Source organism: Sarcophilus harrisii, chromosome X, assembly GCF_902635505.1.
Source record: "Sarcophilus harrisii chromosome X, mSarHar1.11, whole genome shotgun sequence".
Taxonomy (NCBI): Eukaryota; Metazoa; Chordata; class Mammalia; order Dasyuromorphia; family Dasyuridae; genus Sarcophilus; species Sarcophilus harrisii.
In genome coordinates this window covers 61057347-61074211 of record NC_045432.1, presented here as the reverse complement: position 1 = coordinate 61074211, position 16865 = coordinate 61057347, and the positions used below count along the sequence as shown (strand labels likewise).

Below are 16865 nucleotides of genomic sequence, written 5' to 3'. Positions count from 1 at the left end.
CGAGTCACTTAACTCCTTTGCCTTAGTTTCTTCATCTATAAAATGAGCTGGAGAAAGAAATAAGCAAGAACTCCTTTTTATGCAAATAAAAATGTTATTCTCAGTTCTATTTATCCAGCTCTAACCTTCCTCCTGACTTCCTTCCTTGCTTCACCATCCAGAGAAATCTCAAATGCAACAAATTGTCTAAAATATTTTAGACAAAATGTCTAAAGCATTTCTGTGTAAAGTGCTATGGCAATGGCAGCATATGTGAAGACTGTCTAATTCCACAGGACCCATGGGAAAAATGCCATCTACCTCCTGAGAGAACTGATGAGCTCCAAGTGCAGATTCAAGCATCATTTTCTCACTTTTTAAATTTTTTTTTTTTACTTTTTTGTCCTGTGGCTAATGTGGAAATATGTTTTATATGGCTTTACATGTAATAATACTTGTTAGATTTCCTCCCCTTCTTCAGTGCTTTCTTATTCCCACTATTATTTCTAGACATTTGGGGTTAAGTGGCTTGCTGGGGCTCACACAGCTTGTAAGTGCCCGAGGCTGGATTTGAACCCAGGTTCTCCTGACCACAGCACCACCTAGTGCCCTTTCTTTATTATTGTTGAGGGCAGCACCCACACATGGAAACTTGCTATCATCCTTCACTCCTCACTTGTACTCACCTCCCATCTGTGAGATCTGCTGTCATGTCTTAATTTTTTGCTTGGTAGCATCTGTCTCATGTCTCTATCTCCCTTCTGATGCTGTCTCTACCTTGGTGCAGGCCCCCATACCCCACTCTTAGGTTGTTATAACCTTTGGGCTGACCTCCGGGAATCAAGTGTCCCTTCACTCGGATCTGCCTTACATCCAGCTGCCAAAGTGTCACCTGCCCTGCTCGGTAAACACCAGTGGCTCCCTGTTACCTTCAGGATCAAATAGAAAGTCCTTGGTTTAGTATATATAGCCATTCACAGCCTGGATGCTTCCTACCTTTCTAGTCTTATACTTTCATCCCTTCCACACTCTGTGATTCATTGACACTTTTTTTTTTCACTGCTCAATCTCCTTATTCTCTCTGCCTTTTCCTGGCTATCTCCCATGTGTGAAATGCTCTCTCTCCTAACTACTACCTTCTAGATTCAACTGAAACCTCCCTTTAGTGTGAAGGACTTTGCCATTCCCCCAGCCTTCACCACTGCCATGCCTTCCTTCTAAGGCAATGTTCCTTTTACACCCTGGATAGCTTCTCTGCCTGCTGTCTTCTCCATTAGAATAGAAGCAGGACAGGATCACAGTTTTAACCTTTCTTTGAAATCACGGGTCAGCACGGTGCCAGGCTTAGGAAGAGCTTAATGACTTGCTTATTGACTAACAGGGTGATATGAAAATATGAGCATGGAGAGCAAGACTTTTTTTTTAAATTCTGAACCCCTCAGAGCTTTGGCTGCTAAAGCAAGTAGAGGCTTCAGCACTTGCAGAGGAAGTTTCCAGGCCATCTCAGGGTTATCTTGGGCTGGCTCTACTACAGTCTAAAGGGAAGTGGTAGTTGAAGTGGTACCAGCATTTGGAGCATCTTAACATATCCTGTCTCTTGTCCATCCCTCAGGATACCTAGCTACTTCAGCTGGGTTAATTTGCTATGTAGACAGTTGGGTGGAGCAGTGGTTAGAACACAGGACTTGGAATCAGAAAGACCTGAGTTCAAATTCATCCTCATTCCCTAGTTGCATGACTTTGGGCAAGTTACTTAATCTCTGCTCAGTTTTCTCAATTCTAAAATGGGGATCTTTGTAACAACAACCTCCCAGGGTTTTCCAAGTATCTAATGAGATAATATTTTATGAAAAGCCATTAGCATAGTGCCTGGCACATAGTAGACAGTACATAAATGGTAACCATTATTAATGTTATTATTATGGTGGTAGTGTAGTGAAAACAATATTGAACTTGGAGATAGAAGATGTCCCTTCAAGCCCCAGACTTGCCCCATACTAACTCAATGACTTTTGGCCTGTCATCCTCCCTGAAGCTGCATCACTTCATCTATAAAATGAGGATATTAAAAACCCATGTAGTTCATTTGAAAAAAGGTTAGGATTTAGAACTGGAAGCTCTGAGTTTGGTCAGTCTGTCAAAAAAATTTATTAAGCACCTACTATAACTCCACAGCACTGTGGAGGATATAGTAAAAAGGCAAAAGACAGTTCCTGACGTGAAGGATGAAGGAGCTCACATTATAATGAGGGAAGCAAATGGCAAACAACTCAGCACAAATAAGCTGTAGAGGAGTTAAACTGGGGAGTATCTCAGAGGGAAGGCAATAGGATTAGGATGGATTGGGAATGGTTTTCTGAAGAAAGTTTGGCTTTACTTGAGATTTAAAAGAAGCCAGAAGGTGGTGATAAGGAGGGAGAGAGTTCCAGCCTTAAGAGACAAGCAGTGAAAATGCCTGTGATGGAGTGTCTTGTGGGGGAAACAAAAATGAGGTCACAGTGTCCCAGAATTCATGGTGAGGAGAAAGGTACACTGGAAAAAAACAGAAAATGGGCCCAGTTATGAAGGACCTAAAAAACAAATAGAGGATTTTATATTTAATCAGATCTCTGTGCTCTCATTTACTTCCTGTGTGACTTTAAGTTTTAGTCCCTTAACTTCCCTGATTCTCAATTTCCTCTTCTCTAAGATGAGGGCAGTTGGACTAGATACCTCTGAAGAACCTTTTTCAACTCAAAATCAGTAACTCTCTGGTCCTCATGGGGTTGTTCTGGGGAAAGCATTTCTGTGTAAAGTGCTATAGCAATGGCAGTATTTGTGAAGACTGTCTAATTCCAAAAGACCCATGGGAAAAATGCCATCTTCCTCCCGAGAGAACTGATGAGCTCCAAGTGAAGATTCAAGTATCATTTTCTCACTTTTTTTTTTTTGCTTTTTTGTACTGTGACTAATGTGGAAATATGTTTTATATGGCTTTACATGTAATAATATCATATCCCTTGTCTTAGGGTGGGGGAGGAGCAGGAAAGAGGAAAAGAATTTGGAATTCAGATTTAAAAAAAAATGAATGTTAACTTTTTTTTACTGGTAATTGGGAAATATTTAACAAAATGAATAAAAACATATTTTCTAAAAAGACTCTCTTTCTGCCCTCCTGGAGATGATACAAAGACAGTATGCAAAGTCCAAGGACATCTTTCTTTCTTTTTTATATTATTATAGCTTTTTATTTACAAGCTATATGCATGGGTAATTTTTCAGCATTGACAGTTGCAAAACCCTTTGTTCCAACTTTTCCCCTCCTTCCTCCCACCCCTTCCCTCAGATGGCAGGTTGACCAATACATGTTAAATATGTTAAAGTAGAAGTTAAATACAATATATGTATTTATGTCCAGTTATTTGCTGTACAAAAAGAATCAGACTTGGAAATAGTGTACAATTAACCTGTAAAGGAAATAAAAAATGCAGGCAGACAAAAATAGAGGGATTGGGGATTCTATGTAGTGGTTCATAGTCATATCCCAGAGTTCTTTCCCTGGGTGTAGCTGGTTCAGTTCATTACTACTTTGTTGGAACTGATTTGGTTCATCTCATTGTTGAAGAGAGCCACGTCCATCAGAATTGATCATCATATAGTATTGTTGTTGAGGTATATAATGATCTCCTGGTCCTGTTCATTTCCCTCAGCATCAGTTCATGTAAGTCTTTCCAGGCCTTTCTGAAATCCTCCTGCTGGTCACAATAACATTCCATAATATTCATATACCACAATTTATTCAGCCATTCTCCAATTGATGGACATCCACTCAGTTTCCAGTTTCTGGCCATTACAAACAGGGCTGCCACAAACATTTTTGCACATGTGGGTCTCTTTCCCTTCTTTAAAATCTCTTTGGGATATAAGCCCAGTAGTAGCACTGCTGGATCCAAGGGTATGCACAGTTTGATAGCTTTTTGAACATAGTTCCAAATTACTCTACACAATGGTTGGATGTATTCACAAGTCCACCAACAATGTAGTAGTGTCCCAGGTTTCCCACATCCCCTCCAACATTCTGCATTATCTTTTCCTGTCATTCTAGCCAATCTAAGAGGTGTGTAGTGGTATCTCAGAGTTGTCTAAATTTGCATTTCTCTGATTAATTATGACTTGGAGCATCTTTTCATATGGCTAGAAATAGTTTTAATTTCTTCATCTGAAAATTGTTGATATCCTTTGACCATTTATCAATTGAAGAATGGCTTGATTTCTTATAAATTAGAGTCAATTCTCTCTATATTTTGGAAATGAGGCCTTTATCAGAACCTTTGACTGTAAAAATGTTTTCCCAGTTTACTGCTTCCTTTCTAATCTTGTCTGCATTAGTTTTGTTGGTACAAAAACTTTTCAATTTGATATAATCAAAATTTTCTATTTTGTGATCAATAATGATCTCTAGTTCTTCTTTGGTCATAAATTCCTTCTTCTTCCACAGGTATGAGAGGCAAACTATCCTATGTTCTTCTAATTTATTTATGATCTCATTCTTTATGCCTAGGTCATGAACCCATTTTGACCTTATCTTTGTGTACAGTGTTAAGTGTGGGTTAATGCCTAGTTTCTGCCACACTAATTTCCAATTTTCCCAGCAGTTTTTGTCAGTGAGTTTTTATCTAAGGAGGTCTTTCTTATGAAGGGGTCCCTGATAGCTTTTTATTTTTCAAAATACACACAAAAATAGTTTTCAACATTCACCCTTACAAAAGCATGTATTGCAAATTTTTCTCCCTCCCTCTCTCCCTACTTCTCCCCTCCCCTAGGTAGCAGGTAATCCACTACAGGTTAAACGTGTGATTCTTCTAAACATATTTCCACATTTATTATTCTGCCCAAGAAAAATCAGATCAAAAAGGAAAAAAATGAGAGAAAAAAACAAGCAGGCAAACAATAACAACAACAACAAAGATGAACATACTGTGTTGTGATCCACATTTGTTCCTGTAGTCCACTTTCTCTGGATGCAGATGGCTCTTGAGATGGCCCTCAAGGGATGACCATGTTCTGCCCCATAGAAGTCAGAGTGGTGGCACGGATACATGAAGAGTGCTTGCTATGGGACTGAGATGGAATTTTAGAATTACTTGAGTTTTACTAGCAGAGGGGAGTGATGTAAGACTTGAAAAACTGAGCAAAGCTTGATTGCAGTGACAACTAGGTAGTGCTGTAATGCACAGAGTCTTCAGCTTCGACTCAGGAAGATCTAAATTCAACTTGATCTCATATATTTACTAGCTGTGAGACCCTGGGCAAATCACTTGAACTCTGTCTGCCACAGTTTCCTCATCTGTAAAATGGGGATCATAATGGCTCCTACCTCTCAGGGTTGTTGTGAGTACCAAACGAGATAATATCTGTAAAGCACTTAGCACAGTGCCTGGCTCAGGGTAAGAGCTAGGTACATTTTTCCCCTTCTCTGATTAACTGAGCACTTTCTTGCTGAAAACTTTTTATTTTTGTAATGCTTAATATATTTCTTCATGGTACACAGACTTATAGACTGTTAAAAGTGAAAGAGAGCTTAAGTGTTATCTGATCTGACTCCCTCATTTTATAGATCAGAAAATGGAGACTCAGATTGTTTGGAGAGTTATCTGCGTTCCTAAATGCTGCTGGTCAGTGACAGAGACATAGGCAGATGTACCAAGTACTCATTCACTGTTTTTCCTACCATTCCATTGTCATGTCATTATATGTGCAAAAACACACTTCTAGATGGATTCAAGTTATTGCACTTTGAATTTGATTATGATTGTTGAAAAAGACATCTGGATATGGAGTCAGCAATCCTGGTTTAAAGCCCCACTTGGAGTCTTACCAGCTGTGTGACCACCTTTGTCTAATCACCATTTGGAGTTAGACTAGTTAGGAGGTGTCAGACACCAGCAGTGCAGCCTGCTCATCTGTAATACTGCTAGAATCAGATTGAAGTATGTTTGTGAAATATTTTTAAAATATTTTAAAATTTTTAAATCAACAAATCCTATTAATTTCTGGTTTTCTAAGTTGACATATGGCCACGTTTCTCGCCACTGACCTATGTGACCCCCTGGGGTGCTCTTCAACTGTATACCTGTGATCCTAAGCCATTTCCCCTGCTCCGAGCCTCAGTTTTCCTCACTGTAAAAATAAGATTAGACTCATTGATCTCAACCGATTCTAGCATGATACTGTGATCACACGAGCATGCCTATGGGAAGCACATACACATTGCTCAAAAGATGTTCATGCAAAAATTGAGCTATTCGTTGTCATCCACAAATTGCTTGGAAAGAATTAAAAAGCTCAAAAGGAGAAGTTTAGCTGAAAGGAGATGAGAGAACTTGAAAAAGAATTGCGTCTCTCAGATGGAGCACTCAGTAACCTGGGCATTCGGGGGCGCATTATGGGGTGCTAGCTGTGAATATTGTTATGTCTGAAGAGAAAGACTTGTTCCAAGACAAATAAAGATACCGTGTGAAGCAGTTTAGTCCCAGGGGACCCTTTTCCCTGGAGCAATTTAGTAGGAGGTGAGGATATCAGAATATCACTCACACCAAGGCAGAACAACTGGGATTTGGTTGATGGAGTATCCACACCAGAGCATTTCTGGCTGTGAGAATGGTCTGTGCTAACAATAACTAGCTTTTTGAAGCTATGAACAGCTCGGAAAATGAATATGAGTTCCTGCGGCATAGAAATGAGGAAGTTCCATTTCTGTGGGATCATTTTTCTCTGTCCTGGAAGAGAATAGCCATGATATACAGAAGGCAATGAAAAAGGCAGGCTCGGAAGAGGCATGCATTTCAAGGTAGGCTAAAGCTGTAACCTGCTTGTCTTGTAGAGTGAGGAGCACAGGATGCTCCCAAAGAAAGTTTTACCTTTTATTATTTAAGGATGACCTTGATGAGAAGACCAAACTGGGCAATGGAAGGAGCACTGAATTATGAGTCAGGAGACTAGGATTTGAGTCTTAGATTAGTTGCTAGCTAGCTGCATGATCCCTAATAAGTCATTTAGCCTTTCTAAACCTCAGTTCCCTTATGTGCAAAACAGGAAGAATATTTGTCCTGCCCATCTTTAAGGATTGTTGGTAGGAGCAAATGAGAATGTGTCAGAGCTGGGGGGGGTGGTGAGGAGGAAGGCAATAAAAGAAGCTTTTGTACAGTGCATGTCATGTGCCAGGCACTGTGTTTAGTACTTTACCTTTGGTCTCTCCCATTAGAATGTGAACTCTTTGTTGGCAGAGACCATATTTTTACTTTTCTTTCTATTCCCAATGCTTAGCACAGTGCCTGACACATAATAGGTACTTTTTAAATTCTTGATGACTGACATATATTGGTCTAATAATATAATTTTGGATAACGTTTTTATATAACTTATTTATATTGATTGTTTTTACTGATGTTGAACCATTCTTGTGTTCCTGATAAAACTCCAACTCAATAATGCTGAATATTTTTTTTGGCTATAAATGTTGTAGCATTAAGAGTTTGTTAGTATTTCCTTTCTCCATTTCTGAGGATAATTTGTAATAATGTAAGTATTTTTCCTTGAAATTTTGATGAAATTCTCTCCTAAATCCAACAGAACTAGAGGTAATTCCCCTCTTCTATCCCCTTTTTAACTCGTGTATAGCTAGCTTGGTTACTTTTCCTGAAATTGGTTATATAAACTTTATATGGTGTTCTGTTCATTTGGTAATTTTGTTCTTTTGTAGATAATCCTCCCTGTTAAAAAAAAAAAAATTTGCTGTGCTATTGGTGTATAATTTCTACTGTGCTATGGTTTCACCTTATTCATTTTGAAAATTTTGTTAAGACATCTCTTAAAATCAAGTTCATTAAAGGTTTGACATTTGTTAGTCTTTTCAAAGAATTAGCACTTAGTTTTGTTTATCACTTCCATAGTCTTTTTGGTTTTCAAATTTATCTATTTTTCCTTTAATTTGCAAGATATAATCTTTTGTGCTTATTTTTCTTCATTGGTTTTCTAATTATTTCAAGTTGTACCTTCAGTTCATTAATGTTTTTATTTTTTTTGAAAAGTCATGATTTTAGAGATATTATTTTTTTCTCTGAGGAATGTTTGCTTCATCCCAGAACTTTTGGTGTTCACCCCCCCCCCCATCATTATCTTTGTCTTTTCATATAATTTTTCTACATTTTTTTCTTTGACCCATTCATTATTCAGGATTTCATTATTAAGTTTTTTTGGCTTGTTCCTCTCTATTGATTTTTACTGTGTTATTGTCTATAAAGGATATTTTAATATTTCTAGTTTTTAAAATATTTATATATAGTTTCTGTAGAACATTATCTATTTTTATAAAGGAGCCATGTGGCTCTGAGAAATAGTATGTTCTCTAATGTGCCTGTTCAGAAGATGTTATTAATTCTTCCAGCTTTAAATTCTCTAGCAGTTTATTCAATTCTCTATGTTCAGTTCTGTTTACCTTACCATAAGACTTGTTTGAGAAAGGAATATTAAAGTCATCTGCTATTATTGTGTTACTTTATCTTTTTTGCAATTTAGTTAACTTTTCCTCTGTGAATTTAGATGTCATGCCACCTGGCACATACATGTTTAGCATTGATGTTGCTTCATAATTCATTTTCATAGATTTATTTATCTGTCTCTCATCTCCCTCCTGAGCTCCAGTATCATATCACCAACAGCCTATCGGAATCTCCAGCTGGATGTCTTAGAAGGATTGCCCACTCAGCATGTCCAAAGCCGGACTCATTATTTTTCTCCTTAAACCCTTCCCTTTTTTCAACTTTTCTGTCACTGTTGAGGATACTGCCATTCTCAGTCCCTCAGGCTAATAACTTTTGTGTCAACCTCAACTCCTCAGATGCATTCACTCCACTTTCAAACTGTTGTCAAGTCTTGTTATTTCATCATTTTCATCTTTTGTCCACTCCCCTAATCCCCACCCTGGTTCAGGCTCTCAGAAGTTCATACTGGACTATCACAGCAGACTGCTGATTGGTCTCCATACCCTGGGCTCTCTTCTGTATCTCTCCTCTTATTTTTATCTACATGAGCATGCATGTGTAGACATGAGAGAGACACAGAGGGAGAGAGAGAGAAAGGAGAGGGAAAGGGGAAGAACAAGAAAGGGAGAAAGATAGGGAGGAGAAGAGGGACAGAGAGAAAGAAATAGAGTGTAGAGGGAAGAAAAGAGAGAGAAATAAAGAGAGAGAAAAAAGAGAGAAAGTAATAAAGAAAGAGGAATAGAGGAAAGAAAGTAAGAAAGTAAAAGAGAGGGGAAAAAACACAACAATGAGGCAGGGGGAGAGAGAGCCAGTACACGCTCATTTTCCACCTCAGTAAATAGCCCAAGTCACTTCTGGTTCCACTTAGGAACTCTTAGCCATCACACATTTCAAATATTATGGCCAGGAGCAGGCTCCCTCATGCTTCCACATAATCATATGGAAAGGAACAAAGTGGAGAAGGAGGGAGGGTGATGCATGAATATCTTTGAGTGGTCTAAGAACTGGTCCCCATAGGTTATCTCTGTTACTTGTGTACTTCTCTCTGAGTGTCTGAATTCCACAAGGTCTAGTTTCTCTTTGACTTTTTGTCCGTTTTTTTTTTTCTGCTTTTTTCCTGTCTTCCCAACTCTTCTGCCTTTTTATGTGTCTTCCTCATCAGTCCTTTTCAATCTCTTTATTTTCCATTAAGGATTGTAATGTAGAAAATGTTTTATATTTTGTTGTCGTTTATTTTGAATAGCTTTATGCTCTAGATTTAAGAACTAGATAAGAAAAAATGTGTTCTTTTTCTCTGGCCTGCTCACCTCCTCCCATTGTGAAAAAAGCCACCTAAGAACTATATAAAAAAAAAACAACTTAGGGGATTCTTAATTGATTTTTCTCCCATATGTTAGTGCTTCTTAGTATAACAGAAGTTACTCACTTTTAGTCTAAGGTTATAAAAAACTTGTTAGGTAATTATATTGAGTTTAGGGGACTAGTCAGTACTTTGGACTTATGCCCAATACCCTAAATACACAGTAATATTTGCTGAATGGTCAAATTACAGCCAGAAACAGCAAGTTCTTGGCTAGTTGGTTTCCTGTGACTGTTATTTATAATAAGTTACAATAAAGGAAATATATTTTGTAGCTATAGATGGGGAAGAGTTCATGACTAAACAAGGGGTAGAGAAGAGCAGAGAAAATAAAATAGATGTTTTAGAGACAACTGAATTGATGAATCACCCCACTCCTCTTAAAGTAACTACGAAGATACTCTGGCTCTGATACTTTTATCAGGTCAGAATATCTCTATTAAATTAATTTGTTAGGCATTAACGTCTAGTATATATCTCATTACACCCTCTGACTTTTCCATAAAATAGGCAATTTGGATTCTGCTGTCTCATGGGTGATCCAAGAGATGGCAGTTAGGACCAAGCCCTTGAAAGGCGATTGCTTGTTGGGACAAGGGGATAGCAGAGAGAAGGGATGGGCTTTTTCTCTTCCTTACTTCCCCTTTGACCAGACAAGGACCATGTGAAATTCAAAAGGTTGAAGGATTTGGAGTTCTAATTATTTCCTTAACAGTGTCCACAGAAGAAAAGCAAATGAAATGGGTATCTGGATTGAGAAATGAGGACAAATTAGGTAAACTGAGGAAAGGCAGCTAAAACTTATAAAGGAGGTTATAAGGAACCCCTCAGAAATCTATAACCATACACAATAAGAACTTCAAAAAAGCTCTACAATGTGAAGACCGAGTTAGCACCCTGGATACTTTAAAATCAGCCGGAGTCAGGATAAGCAAAAAGCCTTTGGTCTTTATTCTTTGTCAAAGTGAGAGGAATGGACAAAGGAATCTCCACACCTCTCTTCTTCCTCTGCAGCCCAGAAGTAACTGTGGCTTGTCTTACTCCACCCTCTAATCCCTCCTACAATTCTCTGTATACAGCAACAGATTAAGCCAGCACAGAATAGTGGGGTGGGCCATTTTCCAAGCATATGCCAATAGAATATTGTCCAATAAGTAATTAGCTTTAAGTGCTGGGCTGTCCAAGTGTATCTGGTCAGTTTTAGCCCGTTACACTATAAAACAAGGAAAAAACTTCCAAGAGCCATGAGTTACCCTTGTGCCATATAGGCTTGAGACTGTTTTCCCCTAGACTCTCTACTTGTGGAAGAGTATGTTCCATGCTTCAAAGGATGTTTTGTTATAATTGCTCCTATTATGCCTTCCTGATAAAATGCTTATTACTAACAAGAAATTACCTCTGGCTAATTGCTATCTGTTGATAAAGTAGAGAACAGAGACATACTAGCAAGAGCTCTACTACTAGAAAAACCATTCCCCTCCCCCCCATTCAAGGAAGAAGCTTAGAATTCTGAGGTGAGGCATAGTAGCTACCCTTTGGGGACCTCGCTCTCCACTTTGAGAGTTGAGATAGTAGCTCTAGAGCTTACATTGTAATTACATAAAATTAAAAAAAAAAAACTTTTGCACAAGCAAAATCAGTGAAGTTTTGGAAGGGAACCAGTTAACTGGAAAAATATAATGTTTGGTAAATTCATGTAAGTCTCATAAAGTAGCCAGGGAAGTGATTCAAATACACAAAAACAAGAGCCATTCTGCAATAAAGTGACAAGATGGTCATGGTATTTGAAGGGACACTTTTCTTTTTTCTTTCTTTCTTTCTTTCTTTCTTTCTTTCTTTCTTTCTTTCTTTCTATTTATTTTATTTTTTTATTTAATAGCCTTTTATTTACAGGATATATGCATGGGTAACTTTACAGCATTAACAATTGCCAAACCTCTTGTTCCAATTTTTCACCTCTTACCCCCCACCCCTCCCCTGGATGGCAGGATGACCAGTAGATGTTAAGTACATTAAAATATAAATTAGATACACAATAAGTATACATGACCAAAACGTTATTTTGCTGTACAAAAAGAATCAGACTCTGAAATATTGTACAATTAGCTTGTGAAGGAAATCAAAAATGCAGGTGGGCATAAATAGAGGGATTGGGAATTCAATGTAATGGTTTTTAGTCATCTCCCAGAGTTCTTTCTCTGGGCATAGCTGGTTCAGTTCATTACTGCTCCATTGGAAATGATTTGGTTGATCTCGTTGCTGAGGATGGCCAGGTCCATCAGAACTGGTCAGCATTATAGTATTGTTGTTGAAGTATATAATGATCTCCTGGTCCTGCTCATTTCACTCAGCATCAGTTCGTGTAAGTCTCTCCAGGCCTTTCTGAAATCATCCTGTTGGTCATTTCTTACAGAACAGTAATATTCCATAATATTCATATACCACAATTTATTCAGCCATTCTCCAACTGATGGACATCCATTCAGTTTCCAGTTTCTAGCCACTACAAAAAGGGCTGCCACAAACATTCGTGCACATACAGGTCCCTTTCCCTTCTTTATAATCTCTTTGGGATATAATCCCAGTAGTAACACTGCTAGATCAAAGGGTATGCATAGTTTGATAACTTTTTGAGCATAGTTTGAACGGACACTTTTCAAAGCGCCATCCAAGCTGTCAATAGATTGATGAAAGAAGTGCCCCAATTACTAATAATTAGAGAAATATAAGTCAAAATAACTTTTGAGCTCCACCTCATACTCATCATATGGGTAAAGATGACTGAAAAAGAAAATGACAGTTATGGATAGCATTGTAGGAGGACAGGAATAATAATTGACCGTTCTCTACTGTATGACAGGTGTGGAGTCTGGATTCAGGACTCAAAGTGCCAAATGAGGCATATATTTTTGGACATGCTTTTGCTGTATAATTTTTTTGTTACAAGTTATTGTTTGATTTTTAGGTGAGAAGTATCTTTGGGAGGTAAGAGTGGGACTAGATTAGTGATGGCCCTTCTCCCCAAAAAAGAGAAGTATAAGAATACCACTTGGGTAGAAGTTTGGTTCCATCTAAATGGAAATTGCCTAACAATTAGAAGTACCCCCAGAGGAAGTGGGTTGTCTTGGAAAGTAATTAACTTCTCCATCACTGGAGGTTTTCTAGTTGCTCAAGTTGTATACTGTTCAGATACGAATCACATAGTCTGTAGGGGAAGGGACTTCAGAAGCCATCTGATATACAGGCTCCTTCAGCCCAAATTCTTTTCTCAGTTCTTCCAACAAATGGTCATCTACACTCCGCTGACTCTCTCTGCTGAGGATGAGTCCCATGATTCCGCTTTCAGGCAACTCTAATTGTCAGGAAGTCTTTTCTGACATCAGGCCTCAATAGGTCCCTGGGACACTTGTACCCCTTGCTCCTAGCTAGTAGAAGACGGCCTTCTTGATACAAGAACACGGTTATCAGATCTCGTCTCTGCTCTCTCCTCCCCCAGGTACCCTCCTCCTATGAGATTCTATTTTTCTTAATTTTTTAGGTTCAATTTTATTTTATTTTCATGAAGATGTGGGTAATCTTACCCTCCCACGCCCCACCCCGCCACAAAAACATTTCGGAAAAAAAGGAAACACAAACCTCGGTTCCGCGAAGATACGGGCAGCCAAACGCCTTTCCCACGTTGGCCGGGCACCAGAATAGGCCAGGCTGTCAGGCGGGAGCCCTTCAGTCCTCTATAGGGAGGCCAGTTAGCCTGTTGGAGGGAGCCCACCGAGTGGTAACTGTGGCGCTCAGAGATACTGTTTCCAAGTTGGTCCCGGCAGCAGTCTTGCTGCCCTCGAAGTCGCTCTGCTCCTCACGGTTCTGCCTCAGTTCCTCCCCACCCACTCCTGCTTCCCTGAAACTTTGCCTTCAGGCATTTCTGGGGGTCTTCCGACAGACCTTTCACCGTCCTTCCCCTTCAGCTTTGCGAGTCTTTCCTTAAAGGCGGCTCCCAAGACGGGAGAGCCCCCCCACCCGCCGCCTCAGAGCGAGGGAAAGAGCCCCAGGCTGGGCCGGGCGGGGCAAAGTTGGCCCCGCCCTTCGTGTGGCGCGTGCCAGGCCAGGTGGGGGGGTCCGCTGCGGCCGGTCCCTCTTCCCACTCCCACAGAGCGCGCCTGCGCCGTAGAGACGACCGAATTGAGAACGCTGACCGTTTGTTGAAATGGGGAAGCTTCTAGAGCGGCTGGCCAGCAGGCGCCCCACCTCGCCATGGCTCGGAAGTCCAGCCCGCAGCTGCTGGCCTGGGCCCAGACTCCTTCTCATCTGCAGTTCAACCCGTTCGTGCTGACAGGCTACCGGCCCTCCAGCAGCACGCTGGGCTGTGTCCTCAGCCTATTCTACCTGCACAACGAGCTGGGCAACATCTACATCCACGGGCTGGCCCTGCTGGTCTTCCTGGTGCTGCTGCCCCTGACCATCCCCTGGGGCCAGCTGGGCTGGGGCTGCTGGCTGGGTGGCACCCATTGCTTGGCTTGCCTGGCACCCCCCGCCGGTTCTGTCCTCTACCACCTCTTCATGTGCCACCAAGGAGGCAGCCACGTCTATACCCGCCTCCTGGCCCTCGATATGTGCGGGGTCTGGCTGGCCAACAGCCTGGGAGCCTTACCCATGATTCACTCCACCCTGACCTGCTGGCCTCGCCTGCGCCTGGTCATCCTGCTGCTTTACACCTTGCTATCCATCAAAGCCGGCTGGCATGCCGTCACCGCCCGCTCGAATATGGCTCGGCTCCAGGCCTTCGGCTGGCAGGCCATCACCCGCCTGCTGGTGTTCGGGATCCGGGCTCTGGGAGTAGGTTCCGGAGCCCCCGGGGCCTTGCCTTGCTACCTTCGAATGGATGCCTTGGCGCTGCTGGGAGGACTGGTGAACGTGGCCCGGTTGCCAGAGAGCTGGAATCCGGGGGCTTTCGATTACTGGTGTAACTCCCACCAGATCATGCATGTGCTCAGTGTCATCTCCATCCTCCAGCTGCATGCAGGGGTGGTTCCAGACCTGCTCTGGGCTGCTAACCATAATTATACCTGTCCTGCAGCTTGAGCAGTTTGGTGTTGTTTTTTTTTAAACCACTTCAAAAACCAAGCCAGCCAAAAACCAAGGGGGAAAGAACAAGCCAGCCAAAAACCAAGCGAGAAAGAACCAACAATTTAAGACACATGCCACCAAAACTCAAAACAACCCCAAATCTCAAACCGCTGTTCCCTAAGCTCTCTTCAAAGCTAGTAAGTAGAAGTACCCCTTGTTCCCCTGGCTCTTCTCCCTCCTCTTTCCTAGGACTCTCTTGTTTGGGAGAGATGTAAAGGTTCCCTCTGTTTTCCTGTGTTATATAAGAATCTTCCGCTTGAGCACCAAGTAGGGTTTCCTGAGTTTTTCAAGTCCTTTCTTAAAGCTGTAGAAGGTTGTCCACCCCACCTTTGGAAAACTTCAGTTTCTCCTTCCCCCCAACCCAACAACTTCTTCCCCTCCATCCTATGCTTTTTCTGTAGTTGATTAGCACAAGTAGCATGGGAAGAAAAAGGGAAGCTTGACAGTCAGGGCCTCCCCAGCTTATAATTGTGGCTCTGCTACCAAATAGAAATTTCCTTTATCTGATTTAGTTGTTGGACTAGGCCTTCAGCCTACAGCTTTAGACATGTTCCACACACATCTAGGACCAAACAGCTTCCCCCATATCCGACAGTCTCAGTGCTTTCCACCAGAGTGAGTGGGAAGCATTGGATTCACTCTCCAGCCACTAATATATCTGAGTAACACTAGGAATAACCTCTCAGCAAGCATTTTTATATTCCCTTGACCTCCAACCTTCCTTCAACTCCCTTGTCTGCCCTTTTTCTCCTACTATCTATCTACTGAAGTTTTCTTCCTCTACATACTAGCACATCACATCTAATTTTGAGCTAGTCCCATTCCATTTCCCCCATCCCCAAAGAAATGAAACCAAAAAGAAGGACAAGGACAATTAAAAAGAAAAAAAAAAAAAACAATAACCCAGCCTGAAATGGATTGTGTATTTAACAATACCAAGCATCTAGGACATCTGCTTGCATGTGATTGGGCCAGAACTTTCCGTCACAGGGAAAATTTACCTTGCCTTAAGACTGTAACCATTCACACACCAAGCCAGAAGACTTGTTCTCTGGCCCAAGAACTTGGTCTTTCCACCTCTTCTCGAGATTGTGATCTGGTGGGCCCTAAAATGCCCCAAAACATTTCAAGCCTTTTGTCTGGACTAAAATAACTCAGGTCTAAAATTTTGTGCTTTTTGCATGAAGATTGTACTAAAGATGTTAGATCTTTTCTCTGGAAACCTTGCCATTCCTACAAAGATGCTGTTTACATGAAAAGTGTTCCTGCATGACATCTTCTGACCATCAAAACAAGATTGTGTCCGATCTTTAGAAGCCATCACTGAGAATCGAGGGCCACTTCAACAAAGAGAACAAGAAGAAAGACAACATGAGTGCATGTGAGTTATTTTTGACTCATGTTAGTTAATTTTATTGTTTTGTAGTTACTTAATTGTACTTTCTTGAGCTCTTTTACTTAGATATTAAAGATATGGGCACGGAGCTGGACTGCATGTCTGTTATCCAAAAACAAGCCTCACAAAGTTTGGGAAGATTTATTACCAAATTAGTTGTAGGGTCATTAACTCATTTTGACAACAGCAGTTTTCAAAATAACTTGTAGTTTGTACAGGGTTTACACTGGGCATCAGATGGGGATGTACCCACATATATCAAATGAAAAATCTCTGAAATATGTTACTTCTGGTGCCATAATGTTGTCATTGTTCAGTTGTGTCCAACTCCATGACCCCATTTGGGATGTTCTTGGTAGAGATACTGCCATTTCCTTCTCTAGATCATTTTACAGGTAAGGAAACTGAGGCAGAACAGTAGTAAGTGACTTGACAAAGGTCACATTTGAACTTGGGTCTTGCTGACTCTGGGGCTGGGGCTTTATTC

General features: G+C 40.8%; 1 pseudogene; it reads left to right on the top strand.

Annotated features, from left to right (window-relative positions):
- Positions 1-13667: 13667 nt before the first annotated feature.
- On the top strand, positions 13668-15878 carry LOC100930825 (annotated as a pseudogene).
- The last annotated feature ends 987 nt before the right edge of the window (positions 15879-16865 follow it).